The sequence below is a fragment of the Malaya genurostris genome, chromosome 2, assembly GCF_030247185.1.
Source record: "Malaya genurostris strain Urasoe2022 chromosome 2, Malgen_1.1, whole genome shotgun sequence".
Classification (NCBI taxonomy): Eukaryota; Metazoa; Arthropoda; class Insecta; order Diptera; family Culicidae; genus Malaya; species Malaya genurostris.
The window spans coordinates 171,707,221-171,722,550 of NC_080571.1; the positions used below are offsets into that span (position 1 = coordinate 171,707,221).

The 15,330-nt window shown below is 38.8% G+C and overlaps 1 protein-coding gene across 11 annotated transcripts in view; it reads left to right on the forward strand.

The window, feature by feature from the left end:
- Positions 1-15,330, forward strand: part of LOC131427388 (calcineurin-binding protein cabin-1-like) — a 1,620,795-nt gene that overhangs the window by 633,482 nt on the left and 971,983 nt on the right. The window lies entirely within an intron of this gene.

The following is a 15,330-nucleotide window of genomic DNA, read 5'->3' on the forward strand; positions in this document are numbered from 1 at the left end:
AAGTGAAATAGAATAAAATTATAGATCTACCTGTTAGTCACTTTCTGATTTCCACAGGTACTCGGCGCGAAGCTCGCTCCAACTATTTCAAATTTGCTGTGTTCTATCTCCGTTCAGGAATCAGAACAAATTGGCTCAAATTGCACGTTCCCCTTGATATTTGGAGATTTGTGCCTTGCCATCAATTTGTTTTTAGCATCATTTTTCCTATATATAAGACGGAAGGATTGAAAGGAAATGGTAAGGGTTGGACTAGGAGGATGGGAAAAATTGACGACACAAAAACACATAAAAGCAGAAGTAAATTCTGCACCCCTAAGGGATGCTGAACAATCTGCTGAGGATCACATTTAGTGGAAGCAGAAGTAAATTCTGAACCTCTACGAGGCCCCGAACAGTCTGCTGTTAATAAAACCTCCAACCCCCGAGAGATTTAGAGATCTTACAAAAGCGACACCATTCTGCACTCTCGGAAGAATGCAGAACGATTCGCAGTGTGTACGAGCAGAAGTAAATTCGGCACCCCCTAACGGATTCCAAACAATCTGCTAAACCCAATTTTAGGTGAATACAGATGGGATTCATTCACTTCAGGAAGGACGATGAACCCTTCTGACTATAGCTCCTCACCACATTGGGTGAGAAACGAGAGAATATCCTTCAATTTTAGCTCCGCATACACAGACTTATCCATGTATGGAGAACCAAAAATCCGGATACGTAGCTGCGTCAATGCGGGACAGTTACATATCAGATGATATGAAGTACCATAATCGCATTCACACAAATCACACGAATAATACTCAGCACGTTGAATAGTTGCCATGTGATAATTGAGTTTGCAATGTCCAGTCAGAGCTCTGAACAGAATACTGCAATGATGCTTGGAGAAATGCAGTAGACACTTTGACATTTTCAGATTTAAGTCTGGTAGAAATGCTTTTGTCTGAGAGCAAGTTTGCAAGCTGCGCCAGTAGCTGGCATGTTTGGATGCAGCCCAAGAACGAATCTTGTGCTTTATCCAACTAGTTGAAAGTGGTAAAGCTGGATCAGGACCAACTAAATCATTCGTTGCACCAGCTCTAGCCAACTCATCAGCCCATTCATTTCCAGTAATACCAGAATGGCCGGGTACCCATAAGAAGTAAACAGCATTTGAAATGCTGAGGTCTTCAATTTGAGTTCGACAGACACTAGATTCGACCGTGAGTCATTCGAACTGAGTGCTTTTAAGGCTGCCTGACTGTCGGAACAAAAATAAATTCGTTTACCACAGATCCTCTGCTGAATTGCCGATTGTACTCCACACAGAATTGCGTAGATTTCTGCTTGAAACACAGTACAGTATCTACCAAGTGAATGAGACTGCTCCAGCCTCATTTCACGACAGTAGACACCAGTACCAGCACGACCATTCAACAGAGAACCGTCCGTATAACAAACTATGTGTTCATCAAGTTGTCGTTCCAGACAACCAGACAACCATTCCTCACGAAGAGGATAGCTCACATTGAATGTTTTGAAAGGAAAACTGCATGTGAGAGTTGGGTCACTAGGAGCGAGTAAATACTCATCCCACGTAACCATTTGAGACCACAAGCGAGTGTGGCTGGTAGCATAATCTAATGGGTTACTGTTCCAAAGCCCTGTAACCTTAAGACGGTATGCACAAGATAATGCTTCTTGTTTTAGGAATACATGTAGTGGTTTAATGCACAGTAGCGCCTCTAGAGCAGCAGTAGGAGTTGTCGTGAATGCTCCTGTCATCGCCAATAGGATGGCCTTCTTTGATTCCTTTGGAGATGATTTAGCTTTGACTGAACTGTCGCGACTTCTCCTTTCTGCCACCATACAAGACATCCATATGCTAAAATTGGTCTAACAATAGTTGTGTAGATCCAATGAATATATCTGGGTTTGGGTCCCCATGATTTTCCAAAAGCTCGTCTGCATTGACCGAAAGCCATGCAAGCTCTTTTATTCCTGACGTCAATGTGAGCAGACCAATTCAGTTTTGAGTCAAGAATAACCCCGACGTATTCAACTTGATCGACCACAGTGACCTCTGAACCAAAGAACTGCAACGGACGAGCTCCGAGATTATCCTACGATGAGTGAAAAGCACCATTGATGTTTTGCCCGGATTTACAGATAATCCAACCTGACAACACCATTGTTCAACAGATCGCAGGGCTTGTTGAATTAAATCAAAGAGAGTGTTAATGCTTATACCGGTCATCTATATATGATAATCGTCGACAAAACCATAAGTCGGAAATCCAAGGTTATTAAGTTTCGTTAACAAACTATCAGCGACTAGGTTCCATAAAAGTGGGGATAGTACACCACCTTGAGGACACCCACAGACACTCAGCATTCTAATCTCTGCTTACCGAAGCGATGAACAAAGAAGTCGATTGCTAAGCATTGCGTTTATCCAAATTGTGATACTTGAAGGTATGCCATGACCACGGGCTGCTTCCAGAATTGAATTGAAAGACACGTTATCAAAGGCACCTTCAATATCTAGGAAAACTCTCAAGCAAGATTGCTTTTGTGAGAAAACTTTTTTAATGTTGTACACAACATCATGTAACAGGGTTGTAGTGGACTTTCCACGCTGGTAAGCATGTTACATTCCATGTAGCGGATGCACGCCCAAACTAGCATTCCTGATATAGTGATCTACTATGCGTTCCACTGTTTTAAGAAGAAATGAGCTTAGACTGATAGGCCTGAAACTCTTCGCTTCCTTATAAGTGTCGCGACCGCCTTTGGGAATAAATTTAACAATTATTTCCTGCCAGGCTCTTGGAATATATCCAGTCGCAAGACTAAAAGTAAGTATTTTCTTCAAAACATGTTTGAAATGTTCATAAACTTTCTGCAGTAACACTGGGAAAACTCCATCCTTTCCAGGAGACTTGTACGGAGCAAAATTCTCAACTGCCCATTTGACCGATTCAATCGTCACAACGCTTCGAGCAAGGACCCAAGAATCGTAACTATCTGAAAAAGTCTCGGGAAGAGCTGTCGGTGATGGATCCATACATCCTGAAAAGTGAGTGTTAAAAAGATGGTGAAGTACATCACCTTCATCAGACAAGTGTTCACCATCTGTCATTAAAGTCCTTAGACTTCGAAAGTAACTTATTTAATCTCGTTGAGACTAGAGACATTTGTGCAGAGGCTTTTCCAACCACTTCGCTCAGACGATCAAAGACCATTTTTCTAAGCCCTTCGAGCCGATACGAATGCCTCCGACCCATCTCTGCGTCGGTGGTTCCAAGCTCTTCTGCATAGTTTCCTTAGTCTAGCAAGTTCAGCATTCCACCTAGGAGTTCCTCTAGTAGCTCGCACAATCCGAAGTGGACAAGCCTCTTCATATGCTGCAACTATGAGTGAATTTGTGTCGTCGACAACATTTTCCAAATCAATTGGGGTTTCAATTGTTGGTTGGTACCCGTAAAATCTAGTCGCCAAGCCCTTTTCATAGAGGTCCCAGTTTGTAGATTTGGGATTACGAAATGTGATAATATCAAATTTAACGTTTGAATGATCAAAGAATATGTACTTATGATCAGACAACGATAGAACTGTGTTCTATCTCCGTTGCTCTGCCGTCGTGTTCTTCGCTGAGCGTGGTCTGTACACTGCCTGTACCTGGCCTTAGAAACAGCGTTGTAGCTCTTGTTGACGATTAAGTGTGATGCTTCTTGTGTAGCACCACACGATAATGCTTCGTTTTGTCCACCGCAACCGGTACTGTACACCATACAAACTGATACCTGGTGGTTGTCTCTTCGGCTTTGCGTTGATGCGCCCTATCACCTCTGTGCCTTAGCACCTCTGTGCCTTTGTACCCCTTCGCCTCCGCACCACTGTGTCTAAGCACTCCTTTGCTGCGTTTGCAATTGGCGCAGGCGGGTTTTGTTTACCTGTAGCTAAAGTTGCCTTGACTCGGTGATAGCTGTTAACTCACAAGCCAGTAACACAAGCTGTCTGCTTGAACGCTTTTTACTGAATCATGCGGGTCAAGAAATGTGAAAGTAAATAATAAATAATTTGCGCGCGCAGGTTTGTGGCACAATGCCCAAAAAGCACCCGTTCTGTTGAAATGACAATTCAGTAGTAGTACAAATTTTTTTGGCTAGTAGCCATTATCATGTTAACAATTTTTCGGTGACAGAGCGCCATATAGCTGCAGATTGCAGAGGAAATGTTTCATCGTTATTAGTTGCACTGATGGTAACTTTGTTGAAAGTACTGCTAGTATCCGAGCGCATTGATGGGAATGCAGGATTTAGGTGAGATCGTTTCATATTATTTTGGAATCAAAAATGCCTTGGGTATCAATTAAAAGTTTCAAAAATAGCAGCGTAACCTTTTTCTGTCATAATTTTGGTTGATAATAACTCAGTCATTTGTTGATAGGTTGACAATTGAACAACCAATCGTTTCGGAAACATTTAACTTAAACATGTGTGGCAACATCGTTTCAGTATTTCAATAGCATACTTTTGAAAAATTGGTTTGAATCAACCTATGATTTTACGAACCAATCAGACCAGTTTTACTATGAATCGAATCTTTGAAAATGAAGATTCTATAAATGTATGCCATTTCACAGTTTTCATTTCAGTAGCCCTTCGAATGAAACACGTAGCTTGTTTAGTGATTGGATGATAGAACTCGGTCGTATCCATTCGCTCACTGGATAGTGGATGTGTTTGTGGATTTTTCGTCTGCTACCTACCGTGTTCACTGGAGTATATTAAATACCGATAAGCTGTTTATTGTACGGGAACTAGTAAGCCAATTTAAAACTATCGGCGATAAATTTTTCGGACCTAATTTGAAACGCTTGTATCTCAGTGATTTGTTTCTGACTTTACCATATTTAACTTAATTCGAAAGTATTACTTCAAAAGTGAATTGGATTTATCGACGAATCGTATGCGTACTGGAATTTCCATTTACGTGCGAAACGGTGACTTGCAAATGAATTCAGTTCAAAGTTGTGAAATTAAGATAATCATCACTACTTTTTCATTAACGTGGTTAAACACAAAGAACTATCATTCAACTACTATTATAGAACCAAACAATAATCATGTAACCTTAGATGGTTAGAAGTTGATGTAGTCTTACGAAACATAATGACGGCATTAAAATGGTTGAAATTCGCTATTAATTTTTGTTCTGGTGAATGATGGGGTTGTAGAAAACGCTGTACTTAAAGAGTAGGCATAGAATGGCCGTATTTTTTAATGTGATTTATAGGTGATTTGAAAATAGATTTATATTATTTCTCGATGAACATTAGATTGGATTTAAAGTGCAAATGACAAATTATTTTGATTATTTCTAATGTCGTTTATTTATACCCGGCTTAAATAACAGATTCTCTTTGTTTACTTTATCTTTCGATTATTACGGTAATCTTAGCAATTTATCTTAATAACTACTTGCAGAGAATAATAACTAATAAGCAACTATTTGCAAGGAATATTCATATGTATTTTGATCTGCAGTGAAAAAACTGTCAAAAAATACAGGAAAATTTCGCAATAATTGAGTAAAATCCTTATAATCCACGTAGTTGTGTAATTATGCCTTTCTCATATTACTTATATTTTAAAACATACCACAAGAAGATTCTGTGAAGAAAAATTGATTTCAAACTTGAATAAAAATAGAGACATATTCTAGGTATAAATTAACACAACCACTTGTGGCTGAACACCCAATTTAAATCTTAATAATTTAATTTTAACTCATATTCCAATAAATAGTTATTCAAAAAAAACACAACCTTTTCAATTTGTAAACAGTTATATCAAGTTAATAAGAATTCTTTATCTAGCATAGTCGCATTATGGCGGTTTTCAAATTTTAAATACACTTCACCTTATACCATAAGAACTGGAAGTCGGACCCGAATGAAATTCAACTGCAACCTATGAGACTATTCATTTATGCCTAAGTTTGTGGGAATCGATCAAACCATCTCTGAGAAAATTGAGTGAGTTTCGTTTTAAAGTTTTGACCACTATTTCCAGTATTTCCGAAACCGGGAACTGGAAACCGGTATAGACGAAGTCCGTGCATTTAGTACGTAATTAAATCAGTTTTAAATCAAATCTAAAAGAATATTACCCTTTTTCTTAATGACGGAGTGCAATTTTAAACAAACTTTACCCTATGAAAGTATGATGAAATTCAATAGCAACCTATGGAACTACGAGCTTTGATAAATATTCACAGCATACATACATACATATACACAGACATTGCTCAGCTCAATGAACTGTGTCGAATGGTATAGAACACTTAGCTCTCCTGGCCAATTTTCACTAGTCAGTTTTTCAAGTGGTTGTGTAAACTTTCTATATGAGAAAGGCAATAAGTATACTTTAACAACATGATGGAAGCTGAACTAAAGCAGGCACTGTCGAAGGCTGGACTAAAGCCTGTGATGGTATTTAAAATGAAACGACACAACACGGACAATCGAAAGTATCGAGATCAACTGTCCTTGATTCACCTGGAGAAAGGCTCCATCACCATGAGTCAACTGAAAACGATAAAATAGCTGTTTCATATAATCATCGAATGGCAAAAGTATAAACCGGTACATCGGAATGTCACACAGTGCACGAACTGTTTGAACTACGGCCATGGAGCGAAGAATTGCCACATGAAAAGTCGGTGCGGGAAATGTGCCGAATCCCACAATACCAACGATTGCCAACTAGAGGACATCGCAGTAAAATGTGTAAACTGTTATGGCGACCATCTACTAGCAAATCGTGTCCCGAACGTGCTGAGTTCACAAAAATTCAACAACAGGCGTCCCATAAACAATCAACGTGCAAGAATGTTCCACAGCAGAATGAAACTAATTTCTCACGCTCCGAATTTGCCGCCACTTCCTCACAGCAATCCAAAAGATTCAGCCACTGGGTCACAAAAATATTCTTCCTCCAAAATCCCTCTTTTATGGGGCAATAATCAACCACAAGTAAAGGATGACTCTGGTGATTCTCTGCTGAACAACTGATCGTCATTTTTGAAACAATGACAACAAAACTACGAAACTGCAGGACGCGGTTAGATCGAATCAACGCCTTAGACAAATTCATCATCGAATATGGAATATAATGTGTTGGTTATAGTAAATTGGAATGATTGTTCAAGGAACAAAACCTGCAGAATTGTCCGACTTTCTTCAAGGGAAGAATGCCGATATTGTTATTTTAACTGAAACTCATCCTAAATCTGAAATTTCTGTTTTTATTTCCAATTTCAGAATTCACAGGCTAGACAGGACAACTACCAGTGAAAGGGGAGTTGCCATTGCCATTAAACGATACATTCAGCACAGGCTTCTACCCGCCTTTAAATTGCAACTCATAGAAGCCATCGGAATTGAGATTACAACGACGATGGGGCCCATCATCATCATTGCAGCGTATTGCCCCAAACAAACCAATCTTCGAGATAGTAAGTGTGCATCATTGAAGCGAGATCTGGCTATGCTCACTGCAGAACAAATTCATCATTGCTGGGGACCTGAACGCACGGCATGAGCTGTGGGGAAACAAAAGACAGAATCGAAACGGATTCGTACTTGCCGAAGATTACGAAGCTGGACAGTACAACATTTTTGTTCCGGATCAACCAACGCGACTTTCCAGATCGGGAGCTCATTCCATTTTGGATATATTCATCTGCAACATCGTCATAGACAGCTCTCCTTTGGTCTTCAACGAGCTTTCTTCCGATTACTTTCCAGTAATCTTCACCAGAAACAGTGCCTATTCAACCTCAGAGGAGCTATCATCGCATCGACTGGGCCCAATTTCAAAAAATCGCCCACCAACTTATTAATATCGATTTGCCACTAAACTCTCCGATGGAAATCGACGCGGGTCTATCATCCTTCCAGCATTCAATCGCAGTCGCTCGTTATAAGACGGTACCAGTATAACATATACCGAGTTCCTCTCTTCAAATTGACAGTGTCGTCAAGAAACTCATTCGATTTCGAAATATCTACCGTAGGCAGTATCAACGAACTGGCATATTAGATAAGAAGACCTCGTATAACAACTTAACTAGGATAATCCAGGAAAGGATTCCCATATTCAAAGCCCTTCTGGTCCTTAACGAAAATGCTTAAGAAAAAAAACCGAAGCCTATTCCTCCTCTGATGTCGCCCCAGGACGCAGCTGAAAGAATACCTTTAATCGCACCAGTAGAGAAGGCAAATGCACTAGGCTAGCAGTTTGTGAGTTCTCACAATTTTGGACTCTACATTGTTGCTGATAGCGTAGCTGAGGTTGACTAATCAGACAGCTTGGTTCCTGAGGAAAGTAGAGTCACTGCGAATGAGCTGATTGTAAAAAAATCCATAAATATGAATACTTTTTCAACACTGAGTTGAAACATTTGAGTATTCGCTCATTTGTTTTCTTAGCTAAAATTTTGAACAGGTGCTGGGAGCTTGGCTACTTCCCTTCCATGTGGAAGTTAGCTAAAGTTATTCCAGTTTTGAAACCGGGGAAAGATCCTTCCCTTTCCAAATAAGTGTCCAAAACGAGTGTCATGGCAATATTGGATATTGAAAAGGCATTCGACATTGTGTGGCACGATGGCTTGGTATTTAAACTGCATCGGTATAATTTTCTGATGTATCTTAATAAAATTGTCACAAATTATTTTGCAGATAGAGCATTCCAGGTTTCTCTGAATAATGCACATTCAGAAAGATTTACTATTCTTGCTGGTGTACCCGAAGGAAGTATCCTAGGTCCCATCCTATACAACATTTTTACATCAGACATCCCACCTCTTCCGGGGTGGTGATGTTCTGTCAAAATTTTGCTGCTGATACTGCCAAAGGTCGTGTTAATAATGCTCTAAAGAATAAACTACAGACAGGTCTGGACGCTCTAACGAAATATTTTACAAGCTGGAAAATTGTTATCAATGCAGCAAAAACGCAGGTCATCTTGTTACCATATTCAAGATCTCCAAAACTTGTTCCATCAGACGAATGTCGAATACGATTCGGTGATGAGGTCATCCAATGGTCCGACGAAGTTATATTCATGTGATATTCAGGTCACATGTTGACAAGATCTTACAAAAATGCAGCATACTCATTAGGTCCATGTATCCGCTGATTGGTAGAACATCTAAACTGTGCCTGAAGAATCAGATGGCTGTCTATAAACAAATCATCTACCCCGCAATTGAATACGCAGTCCCTGTTTTGCGGGGCTGTGTACGAACGCATCAATTTGGGCTTCAGCGCATTCAAATTTAGATCTTAAAGATGATTCTAAATCTACCCCCGTGGACAAGGACTAGTGAAGTATATGAGATGGCCTTCCTGGATATACTAGAACAAAAGCTCGAACAATACTGCACGAAATTTGAAGAGAGGTGCTCAATCTCTGTAATACAAATAATTCAAAATTTGTACGTGTTAGGTTGAGGATAGTTATTTGTGGGTAGATGTTTTATTATTAATTAAAATAAATATTATGAATAACCATTAGTATGTAAAACAAGAATAACTAAAACACCTATTATTAATAACGAATCGTATGAACAACAAACATGAAAGGCCAAAGGTTCAAAACACTTGTACTGTAAAACGTTGATGTAATACACAAAAATTTTATTAATAAACAGATATTTATGCAAAATATATACTGTACAGAATAGAATCGTAATCATGATTTTGTGATAATATTAACAAATTGAATAAAAGAGACTATCAAGAATGGTAAAAAACTAAGAATGGTTTTATCTACTAATGACGATTTATCTATATTACCCTTTTTTGCAATTATTTTAAAGTAATTCTTTGTTTTCTAAAATTTCTTCTGGTAAGATGGAAAGATTGGTCGTCTTGGTCACAATGTAAGGTAGTAAAAACAAATTATTGTCTATTACATAACAATATACGCTATCACTAAACTAAAAGTAACTGTCATTTTCAGACTCGATTTAATTACTTTTTCCTTTCGTTGTGCTTTTATTTCTTATCATTTTCATATACAGATATTCAATACAGAATTTTGATCATTCGATACTCTTCACGCTATACGAGATTGAACAAAGCACATTATGTGCTTCGTTCGAAATACGGTGGGGTTTACTTCTTCCGTTACATCACGTAGCGGTTTCCCAACTGGCTAATAATAACGCTACGGTCCACCTGTACCGGTGGTATAAGTCCATCAAACATGTAAGCCGTGTGGCATCCGGCGAAATTATTCTCTACCATGAATTGATCCACTGGTTTCCTGTTCCATATCCTAAAAGGCCACAAAAATAGGAACTCCAAAGTCAATGTGTATTTCCGTGCCGATGACTAAATGGCTGCAGAAGGTTAAACAATGCAATCGTGAACGGAATGTCTTGGGTTTTTTCCTATGTGTGTTTAGCGAAGCTCTGGCATAGTGGACGATTTCATGCTTCGCAACTCATGGGATTTAAATGATTAAAGCATTTAAAAAATTCTTCCATGGTTCGCTATAGGCGATTGTAAGGCAATATATTTGGTTTCTTCTAGTTGTTGTACGATAAGTGCTCGAGATGGAGTGTTCATTACTTTAAATGATAATGGGTAGAGTAACACAAATCAATCTCCAGCATAAACGTACAGCAAGTATGAATCTATCCAGACTTCTGCAAAAAGGTAAAGCTTCTATAGCTTAGTTTCAAGAACCTTATTTCCAAAAGGAAACTTCTACGTTGGAGAGTTGTTAAACCCAGATTTCGTTACCTCCAACAAAAATGGTATGACTAATCCACGTGAAATGCCTCGTGCATGCATACTTGCAAATAGTGCTCTCAATGTTTTCTCTCATATCGGAGCTGACAACTCGTTATATTTTGGCTGTACCAGTTAGTATGACTATTAATGGCATAGACAGAAAATATGTCTATTGTTCGGCATATTTACCGCATAACCAACCTTCGCCAAGCTATGACTTCATAAAGGTTGTGTCATACTGCTGCAAAAGTGATTTACCGCTTGTAATCGGCAGTGACAATTTGAGTTCGGTATGCGATCACTAGATTCGACCGTGAATCATTCCAACTGAGTGCTTTTAAACCTACCTGACTGTCCTTATCCTTATCCTTATATTACATTTTGGTGGGGAAAGGGTTCCAATCAGCTTATTACAGCCCTGTCCAAAACGTATTGCCCTCCCCGTTAATTTGTATTAGGCCGAATTAGCGCATGCGCGCCATATAAATGCCTCTTTCAATATAAGGAAATTATATTATTACCCAACAGTTTCTATTATTTATTCATGTTGGTTTTCTTACCTTTGGTCATAGTTTATATTCTGTTTTACCTTAATTCCAGTGTTCTATTCGATTGTGTTTCGTAAGTGTCTTTTGTTGTTCTTCTATTTTATTTCCATTCCATACTTTTGCTGATGTTATTTTATTCCCTGAAATGTAAAAGTAAGTTGTATGCAGTGGTGTTTTTATTCTTACCGATGTTCCATTTTGTATCTAAGATTTCCTAAGAGTGTTAATTAAATTATTTTCCAATTTTTCAGCTCCACATCTATCACATTTGTTCCTGCTTTTCTTGAGTATCTTATTCTTTATTCCGGATTTCTTGTTCATGTTCAGTCATCCATTTCCGAAAAAAAAGAGAGAGAAAAAAGGATTAGTGTTTTTTTAATGACATCTTTGTACGGCCGGTCATGATGGTTTGACGGAAAAAAACTGAGAACATGCATTTTTATTTAAATTATATTGACCCTTGGGTCCATATGTATTGCTACAGCATGTTCACATTTACAAGGTGAGATGAAAAAACTGCAACAAAGTAAAACGCCATAATTTTTTCATTTTTTTTTTAAATTTTATTGAATAAAAGCAAAAAATGTCGGAAATAACATCAAATTTGAGAATCGGTTTAGATTTGTTCGAATTGGCCACCTTTGGCACGAACTATGGCCTTCAAACGGCCAATGAAACCATCACACGCTGCCCGAAAGTGGCTCTGCGGTATTTTGTCCCATTCTCGGCGAAGCGCTTGCTTGAGATGATCGACACTTTGGTATTTTTTAGTGCCAACCTTGCTTTCCAAAATACCCCAGGCACAATAGTCCAACGGATTGGCATCCGGAGATTTTGGTGGCCATTGTGCGGTGGAAATGAAGCGAGGAACCTCATTTCTTAACCATTCTTGGGTGGCGCGTGCTGAGTGCGATGGTGCTGAGTCCTGTTGGAATGTCCAAGGTCTGCGGCCGAAATGTTTGCGTGCCCAGGGCTTCAGAACTCCCTCCAAAATATTTTCGCGATAGATTTGCGCATTTATTTTGACCCCACGGTCGATGAATACGAGCGGCGAGCGACCATCGGCTGTTATGGCGGCCCACACCATCACCATGGCCGGCTTTTGAGTTCTGGTGGCCAACCGAAGTTGCAAATTTTCAGCTGACCTCTCTGGCAAGTAAACACGATCATTTTGTTTGTTTACAAACTGCTGGATAACGAATGGTTTCTCATCGGAGAAAACCAAATTCGGCAGTTCACCACTTTCGGCCAAGCGAAGCAACTCTTTAGCTTTTTCGAGTCTAACTTTTTTTTGCGCATCAGTAAGATCTTGCACTTTTTGGAACTTCAATGGCTTTAGTCCAAGCTCATTTTTCAATATTTGCCGAATGGCATATTGCGATATGTTCAGCTCACGAGCCATTTTTCGGCCACTGCGACGCGGATTTCGTTCAATTCGCTTCTTCACTTTTCGAACCATTTCTGCCGATGTTGCTGTTTTTTTTCGTCCACTTCCTTGACGTCGGGCTACGCTACCAGTATCACGGTAACGAGCGATGGTACGAGACACAAAAGATTTATTCACTTTTAAATGCTGGAGGGCTCTAACGATAGCCACTTGTGGTTTTCCAGCCAAATGCAAAGCAATCACACTATCACACTTGAATTCCATCACAAATAACTTTTTTTCTGAAAAATTCCCACCAAAATGCTTTTGTGCGCTTGTAAATAATATAATGAGCTGTCACTAGAATAAATCTGACAGCTGTGGGACGAGCGGTTTAGAAATGACAGCAGTCTGAAGTTGGTTGCAGTTTTTTCATCTCACCTTGTAGTTGTCTTCGGTTGATCCTTGACAGTGTTACCATCCGCTCAGGCAGTTTTGGGCATCTGGTGTACCCACAAACCCACAATCGAAATGCATCACTACCAATTTGGTACAACGCACTCAAAGGCACGGTAAAATGTATATTGTATATACACACAAAAACACATACATACACACACAGTCACACACATACACACATGCATACATACCCACATGTATTCCACACGCAAGCATTACAACATTAAGTTACTATTTCTACTCTGATAGATCCTAACTAAAACTAGTGCGCCAATAGTCATCTCATTAGTAGAGTCACCATGTTATTTTAGCGATCACTCGACTTTTAATAAATGAATTGTGATAAATACAAAGTCTGTGCATCGTCTCTAAGAAGCAATAACTCATAGCAGTAGTTCGGAAGTGGTTCAATGCTGCTGTTTTAGCGAAGCAAAATGCTCCAAATTTCATGTTACTTCTGAAATTAATCTATCAAACAGAGATAACAGAGCTCACTATAACTAATGGTTCTCGTATATGAAATGACTAATGGATTTGAGATGAAAGGAGCTACCGTTACCCAATTTCTATCTCTTCTAATGATCGATCGTTAGTCCTGAGCTGAAACGGTGGCCTTTATTACCATTCTTGCATACACTTACGCTTAAATTTCACTCACACATCATCTTACCCATCAGGTCCCAAACGATACATCCTCACAATACAAACTGGATGACCATCGTTTGACTATCAGTGGTTTGTCCATTGGTTAAGTCATTATTATTCCGTTCTATTTTACAATATTCTATCTCATTCCACAGTAATCCATTGTACACAAACCACCAATAAACGTCAAATATGGACTCGATTCACCGTTCACCTGTTGTCATCGTGTGACTCCACCTTACTTCCACTTCACACTGGTAATAGGAACCGGTAGTATGAAAATAAAACATAGAAAGAGCTCAGTTAAGCCCTACCGGCCTCTCCAACCCCGGATTTTGGAGCGTAATGCAATCAACATCTTATTCACTCACGATCGAAAGGTATCACCATATACGGTTTGATACAACGCATACATACATCCATGTATAAATACATACAGGCACCAAGGCATACTGACGTACACACATATATACATACATACACACACATGTGTACATACATATACATATATACAAATATGTATTTCACACGCAAATATTGTAACATTGATTAAATAGTAAATTCTAATGGATAATAATTCTAATAGGTAAATTCTAATAGATTTTAACTAAATTCATTGTGCCAATAGTCATTTCATTAATTGAGTCACCATATTATTTTACCGATTACTCGACTTTCAATAAATGAATTGTGATGAAATCAAATACAAAATCTTTGCTTCATCTCTGATAAGCAATACCGCATAAAAGTAGTTCAGAAAATGTACGATATCGCTGTTATAGCGACGCGAAATACTTCTAACCTCATCTCACTCTCGAAGTCAATCTATCGAACAGACAACAGATCTCGCTCTAACCAATGGTTTTCATATATGAAATGACTAATGGATTTGAGGTGAATGGGGATGCCGTCATCCATTTTCTATCTCTTTTATTGGTCGATCGTTAGTCCTGAGCTGAAACGGTGGCCTTTATTACCGTTCTTGCATTCCACTTCACATATACTTCACTCACATATCACCTCATCCATCAGATCCCAAACGAGCACACACAACCTCACAGAATAAACGTCATAGATGAACTTAAGGTGAAATGTAGTGGAATGCGAAAATCGCGTTTTTGATCAATTATTCAAAAACTAGACCGATTTTCGAAAAACCAAAAACACTTAAGTTTTCGAAATCAAATTTATCATAACTAAGTATTCTTAGAATTTTGAAATTTTGCTTTGCCGAGCCGTAATTGGTTTTTGAAATGTATAAACGGTCACTGTTCCGTCCCACGGGGATGATTTTAGAACTGAAAAGTAGTATTTGTAGCAGAATTTCACAAAGAATCTGAAAATGCAACTCAAAATTATAAAATTTTAGCGAAAACAACCGAAAATTGAAAAAGTTTTCATAAACTTTTCTGCATTTTTTTTATTGCTTGCGCGCTGCTGTTTCGTATTGAGGTGGTGTGAGAAATGCACGGTGGGCACGGTGGCATTATATCGTGAGCAAAAAATAGATATAAAAT